Source organism: Pimephales promelas, chromosome 1 (genome assembly GCF_988280905.1).
Source record: "Pimephales promelas chromosome 1, fPimPro1.hap1.1, whole genome shotgun sequence".
In the NCBI taxonomy this organism is placed as follows: Eukaryota; Metazoa; Chordata; class Actinopteri; order Cypriniformes; family Leuciscidae; genus Pimephales; species Pimephales promelas.
Window position 1 is genome coordinate 33,664,859 of NC_142769.1, and position 8,012 is coordinate 33,672,870.

An 8,012-nucleotide genomic window follows, 5' to 3' on the forward strand; every position below is an offset into this window, starting at 1 on the left:
TCATATCTTGTTTGTGGACTATGGTGATGTGTGGTGAATCTGGTGATCTAATAATACTTTATAATATATTTATTCCACTATATGCTGCTTTTCCCTTGTTTTTATGCAAACATGAGCTAAATAAATATTTTTGACCATTGGGCTTGAATTTTTAACATTAAAAAACACATCTTGAGAGTTTTTTTACATACCTGTTCCAATGCCTGCATGTGTCTCGTGTTTTTCAATACTAAAAAGTGTTCTGAGCAAATGTTCCCTTCCTTTTTCTATTTTGGCTCTGCTAATAAAAGGGATTCATTTCCAAGAAAAATACAGCGGTGTCCCTGAATGAAACAGCATTTCTGAACGAATCGCTTGAGTGAATGATTCAATGGCTCACTCGTAAAAAGACACTTAATGATTCTGTATTTTCAAATTATTTGATGGAGTAAGTCATTCAGAGGACCTATTCAAATACGCATAATTGTGGTCTTGGCCATTTGAGAGCACATGTATGCAGCAGAAAGTAAAGTACAAGACATCACTCAATCACCTGAGTACTGACTCGCTGCACCTGCACTCCCTCATCAACACACCCTTTATATGCCCCTTTCACTCCTTATCTGGTCTCGTTACTGTATACACTGCTTTATGTCAGACTCTTTACATCTACTCACCTGAAATCTTCTCGTCCTGTCTCCTATCCATTATCCAGATCCAGAACGCCTGTCTTCGTGTTCACTCATCACCTGCACAGAGAATCTACTTCAGTCATCGCCAGCCAAGTCACCATCATCATTCTACAAGTCATCTTCTCACCATCATCTGGTTCCTGTTTTTAAAAAAACTCTGTGTGCACTTAAACCTGTCTCCTCTTGTGTTTGTGACAAAGTGGATAATCAAATATCATCAGGTAATCAAAAGTTCTGCAGCCTTCACACCTACTTTAACACTGGGGCCAAATCTAAATACGTCAAAGTGTGTATTAGGACAGGCCCAAAGGCTTTATTCCTGAATGAATCAAGTGTTTTTGACCAAATCGGTAGAATAAATGAGTCAATGAAAGAAATAGAAAAACATTATTAAAAAAAATATAAACTAATGATAATGCTTTCATCCAGATTCAGGTTATACAAAGTCAAACAGCCACATCACAGTTTGGCTTGCTCATTCTCCACTATTGGCTTAGTGCACTCATTATGCCTGGTGAAGCCTAATGTTACAGCTTGTGGTAATGGTTACACTGTGTTTGTGTGTGAAACTCTTCATTGTAATGTTATAGTTTGTGTTAATGGGGCAGAGAGCGTGATGGAGCGTTGGTGTAGGAGTGCATGGCAGGTTCAGTCAAATGTTATAGTTTGTGTTAATGGTGCATTTAGAGTGCTAACTGCTACAGTCCCAGCTGTAGACACAGCTAGGCCTCCCTTGCCCGAGTTATGCCCAAAGCTGAGAGTGGCTCCTGCTATTCACCAGTCTGTGCGCATATTGTTTAATTATTGGCTGTTCTGGAGCACCACAGGAGGGAACCACTGAAATATCCCAAGATGAACGCAAGGTTACTCCTTCTGTAATATGCAAGGTAATCAAACCACATGTTTTTTCATGGAGAGGATGTCAAGTGTGCCCGTTGCTGAAGTGGTCATATTAGGGCATATTTAGGTTAATAGCCTGAGGCAAGAAGTGTGTATTTCAACTGACTTATATGGCAGTAACTGGCTGGGCAGCAGCAGTGTCCTCAATTATATTCATTCATCACACACTGACTCTTTATAGCATCAGCAGATGGAGAAATCTTTCCTTTTTAAAGGTGACCAGATAAAAAAAAAAAAAAAAAAGATCTGTTAAGATTTTGAGTGTGGTATGTAAAAAATGGCATTTGATTTGAATTTGATTTATTCACTCTAAAAAATGGTGGGTTGTTTAACCCAGTTTTGGGTCAAATATGGACAAACCCAAGTGTTGGGTTAAAAATGTAATGTAAAAATTTAACCCAACGGCTGGGTTTGTCCATGTTTGACCCAAAGTTGGGTTAAAACAACCCTGCATTTTTTAGAGTGTCGGTTTAATCAGATAATACATCAGTGCAGAAAGGATTGACAATTGCATTCAAATTGGTTCTGCTTTTCCATCATAGAAATACATTACATTTGAAAATATTAATATAAAACAGTTATTCTAAATTGCACAATATTTCTAATTAAATATTTCAAAATATTATTATTTTACTGTATTTTTGGTCACATAAATGCAGTCTTGGTGAATGTAAGAAACTTCTTTAAAAACATTTAAAAAAAACTTCCCGACCACAAATGTTTGTTTAAAATTCACCAATTTCAAAGTGAGTGTTAATAATTCTTTAAAAGCAATGTAAATAACATCTCAATCAACAACATTCTCCAGGGCACGAAATCTTTAAAAATACATTGCTTTACAAATCAAGCAATTTGCTGTGGAGAAAATCAATGTTTACTATAAAAGTGGGTTAACAGTATAAGGGCAGCAGCATTTGAAAGCAGATGATCATTATCGCCTGACTCAAGTTATCGAATTGTGAATAAATGCAGCGTGCCTGGAGTCTGCAGGTGCGGCCACCCTCAATTACTAACCTAAGGGACCTCCTGCAGAAATCTTAACACAGCAATTAACAACATAATTAAGTAGTAAAGTCGTTGTGCCATTCTCCCACAGCAGAAACAAGAGTGCCATTGACCAAATGAAGGAGGGCTGGCCTCTGATTGATCGTCCAGTTGACTTGCTTGCACAGGCATTTATCACCCTCTCCAGGATAGAGAGGGAGAGAAAGAGAGAGAGAGAGAGAGAGAGTATGTCTGTGTTTATTGGGGAGATGATGTGCTTAGTCTTGGTAAAGTGTCAGAGGCCTTGTTTTTCACATCATTAGACAATTGTGTGTTAATGAGCTGTCACATCCGGCTCTATATTTTAAATGTCCCTGATGCACACTTGTGTATGTGTATTTCCACAAATGCAAACCTAAAAAAAACCAAATGGCCTCTGCTAAACTGGCTCTGTTTTTCCCCCTTTCATTTAGATCAGCTGTCATATACGCAGAATTCCACCTTATTGAATGTCTGCTCATCTGATTGAACAGATGTAGGTGTACAGCAAGGTTAAACGCTTTTCATTCAGTGCTCCAGGAATGTAATGACTGCAGATGTGTTTTTGCCAACACCAAAATATTTAAAATCTCAATATTTCCTACTGAACTGCTTGTTGTGACATTGATTGATTCATTTTGTAAGATTGTACGTCTGTTACATTCATATACCATGTAACTATTATTTATGAAATCTTTAAATATGTTATAGTTTTCATATGTGTTCAAGTTGTTTATAAATGATGAACAGAAATAGTAGTCTGACCATTTAGTTTCAGTTTGTCTATTTAATGTAAAAATCATATTTTTTCAAATAGTGTTGAATGGCTATAATTGAAGAGTTCAGATGCAAAAGCCTCTAAATGCCATTTGAAATTTTCTTCTAAAATGACCATTTTTATCAATCTTGTATATTTAAGTTCAGTAATTTCACTTAAATGACAATTAATAGGTAATCTTCATTGCCATTTAAGTGAAATTACTGAACTTAAATATACAAGCTTGATAAAAATGATCATTTTAGAAGAAAATTTCAAATGGCACTTAGAGGCTTTTGCATCTGAACTTTTCAATTATTCATATTTTTTATTTATCCACAGAAATTGGAAAAGAAAATCTATTTAACAGAGGTATTGATATCAGTATTTTCAAAATCTATCATCTATCTATCCTTCGTTCATTCGTTTGTTCGTTATTCGTTCGTTTGTTTGTTCGTTAAACTGTGATTAAACTTGTGCAATTAACTTACATTTTACATTTTTAATCCGTTCAAAGTTTTAATTATTATTCCGCCAAATAACAAGTTCTCTCTCATTTCTATATGAGGTATCTAAAACAGATCAGCTACCATTTGACCGCCCGGGACTCAAGGGATCAAAGGACCTCAAAGCATTATAACAGCCATGATAGATTTCTCATTTATATAGCTTCTGTTTCTCACCCTCCCGTGGGATCTGTGAAATTGAGAGGCAAACATAAGGAAGGTTGGAACACTGTGTGATGGAACATCAAATAAACTGCCAGGTCTTATTGTGTCAATAAACTAATTTCTCTTTTAGGATTTGACCTTTGACCTCTAGTGGCTGGACCATCCGGGGTTGTGACAGGAGAGAAAATCTCTTGGGAAGGAGATGGGGAAATGAGAAACAGTGACAGAGAGAGAGTGAGACTGTGTCAAGGATGTGCCCGTTCCTTCCTGTTTCCTCATGCTGCATGTTTTACAGATGGATCCTCTGCTACAGAGCGAGCTCACCTAATGAGCCATCTCCATTTCCTTCCACACACTCATGGGATGAGGTCTGCTCACAATGGCTTTGTTTGCCAAGAAGCTGTTGTCTGTTTGTACAGAACTATGGCCTCTTAGTAGATTCTTTTGAGGTGTGTTTTCTTTAATTGTGTCAATGTTGTGAGCGCGGCGCTCAAGTCAGTTCCACCACCAGAGGGCACCATTATATATAAAGAATGGGAAGGAACTCCATCAGGATCCTTCCTTTACGTAACTTCAAATTAGCACATGCTGGTTTAGAACAGTTTCTTTGACTTTGAAATAACCCTCAGAATTTCAAATACAAAAACATATCTAGATGATTTATAAAGGTCAAGTGCCATTGATCAAACCTTTCATCTCTAACCTGTGTGGTTGGTCTCCATCACAGTCACAAGACATGACAGTCAAACATTTCCAATGTCATTGAGGGTTTTTATAGTCTGAACTTTTACTCTGTAATTACACAAAGGCCACGTACACAGAGATGCACAAAATCACTAAATACAGCACTGCAGCGTATAGTCAACAGACCGTTTTCTGTTTCATTTTATAGATGTTTTCCACACCCCGTGTGATATTTAAAGACTGTTTTAGACGATGTAACATTAGCTGCCTACTGTATGTGCGGTGGAACTCACAGCACTCTTTATTGTGCTAAATCAGCTTCCTCTACACAAAGGGAGCTGGAGTCTTTCAAAATAGAAACCCACAAACATAAAAGGCCAAATGTTGCACAGAGCGCTGGACAAACCCAGTTACATTCAATTCTCCATTTACAATCAACCCTTTCGCAAAACCCCACTTCAATTTGTCTATTTATTTACTGCTTTTTTTTTTTTTTTTTTTTGAAGGCTAGCGTCAGGTCCTGTGTGTTTGCCCTTGTGTTAGAGGGCTGCATTGTGGCTTTCCCTGAGGCTCAGCTGCAGGATTGTGGTTTTTAATGAAAAAGTGATGCTATAGAGCACAGGTAGCTACAGACCAGGCTTGTATTTCAGCTGCTTTTGTTATGTTTTACAATGAGGCAATGCGGTTGGATTCTTACAGACACTGTAAATGACCCTCTGGAGCCTGCATGCTCATCACTCGGGCTGCTGGATTAAGCATACGGGAGCTACAGTATTTTAGGATCGATACTATAGGCAGAGTAGCCTACCTCAATACCTCTTGTACCTTCATACATCTGCCTGCAGTTCTGCCCATTAAGTTTGTCTTATTTAGACTTATTAACTGAGATGGGAAGACTGAAATGTGTGAAAAAATATGATGTGAGAGACCACCAGATTCATTTCTAATAGCCAATCAGAATTAGATTAAATGCATGTCTTGGCCAAGTTACACTTGATTCTGATTGTGCCATGCAGGTTCAATACATATAGATCTTGGAATCAATTTAAAGTGTAAAATAAGATGTGTATGAGTGTGCTTGTAGACACTGATTATACTGCAGACATTATCTCGTAACAAGACTGGGGGAGTCTAAAATAAGAAGGAGCAGCACTTATTATGTCTTGTTCTGTATATGTCAGATCTAGAGGCAGTGGCGTGAGTACATTAGCATACACGCTGGCAGAACGTTTAAGGTGACGAATAGGATAAGCTCAGAGGGCTGTGCTACCTGGCTCAGAGCTATTACCAGATCCCCTCAGGCTTGATTATCAACTCCCCTCTCGCAGTGTTTCTGCTTTGATATGACTGTGGAAATTGACTTGTTTAAACACAAAACCTTGATCCCACTGACCTCTTAATATGCTTATAATGATCCCATTTAACAAACAGATGTTAGGGCAGACACAGCAAAGCCAGGCCACAACGTGTGGTGTTGGAAGTAGACACTTAGAAAGATAGTGAGCGCCTTTGTCCGTCAAAACACATTATAACAACACATTCCTTGGTTGTCATTGTAAATATTAAAATTAAAATGAATGAATCTAGTATAAATTCTGATGTTGCAAAGCTGGTTTAGACAAGTCTTGTTTGAGATTCAAAGCATTTTGGGTATTAGAACAGAAAACGGAACACATTTTTATAGGTCCCTGAAGGAAGACCTCATAATTAAACAAAATTAATACAAACAAACTAACTTAACTTGAAAGCTGTTTGTAAATCACTTGAATATGTATACCATTGTAGTCTCTTACTTACCAATAATTAAGTGCCTGTATTAATTAGATAAAACAAAAACAGTAAAAATAGTGAAATATTATTACAATTTTAAATATCTGTTTTCTGTTTTAACATATTTAGAATATAATTTATTTTAATAAAACATAAAATATTATTTATTGATGAAATTTTATACATTTCCAAAATATACAATTATTGGTCAGGATATGATAGGCCTGCAGACATAAAATGCAGATAAAAAAATAACTATAAATATAATAGAACTAGAATATAATAGAATATATAGAATATAATATCCCCCCAGGTGATAGATGAGCATAAAATAAACAGGTAATGAAATATTCACAAGCCAATTAATTATACATATGCATCACTACTTTATGGGTGCAAGGAGGATCTCATTTACATATTGGTCATACTTTAGCCATAAGAGTGGTGAACCCGTTCCATGCAGTGGATCAGGTGGGTGAGCGATGTGATGGTCAATACTGAATATAGTGCTGATCTTTTACAAACTGAGAAAAAAACGTGTGGAGTTTCAGACAGTGCAAGACTTGCTCTAAACCTTTTTTTTATTTTTATTTTTTTTTATCAAGGAGTCCTTATAGAATGTAAGCCATTCATCACACTTACAGACTTTATCAGGTTGAAATTAGCAATGAAACGGAAGTAGCGACGTATCCTCGTTTGTTGATTGGATTTTGAGATGTGGACACTGCACTCAGAAATGGAGGTCGAATGAACAAGAACTTGAAGGGGCGGGGTTTAAACAGAAGAGATAACTGGACAAGTCCAGCAGCATTCGTCAACAGAGTCTGTTTTTACTGGAATTAAGGTCCAATAATATATTTATGATGTCAAAACATGCATTTAGAAAATAAATAGGGAGAACTTCCATTTCAAGGCAACTTTAAATATCTCCCCACTCCTCAGTTGCTGCCCCATTGATCCATGAACTCCCTGGTGCTCGGTTTAAACTTATTTTCAAAACAAAGATGTCCGAAGAGCTTATGTGTTTTTTCTACCAAGATTAATTTGGAATTTTACAAACAATAATATCAGAAAATAATGGTATTTGTGGAAAAAAATTGGAAGACCTCACTACAGCCAATATTGGAGTAGTGGAAATTTGCCCCGCTTGTCTTTTGTTCCAGCAGCTCATGTGTCTAGTCAAACTGCTCTGTCTCAAGCAACTTGTCGATGGAGAGAGAAGACCATTTGGGCTGATAAAATGTTTTTTAATTACCAGACACTGCATTCTAGCAATCTCTCCACCCTTTTCCTCACTGCTATAGTTTGATTTCTGATAATTGTGTTTGCTGATGTGGCATGTTTTTTTGTTTTTTTTAAACTGCACCAGAGCTTATACGCAGGTCCACAGAGACACGACGAACTGCAGTTACATCTCTCGTAATCAGCACTTTACTGCTAGATACATTGACTCTGCCACTCCATTTCTGTAAACCTGCAACAATGAGACTCAGCCATTACTTATTGTGCCGTGTGACACACAATCAATGTCATGCA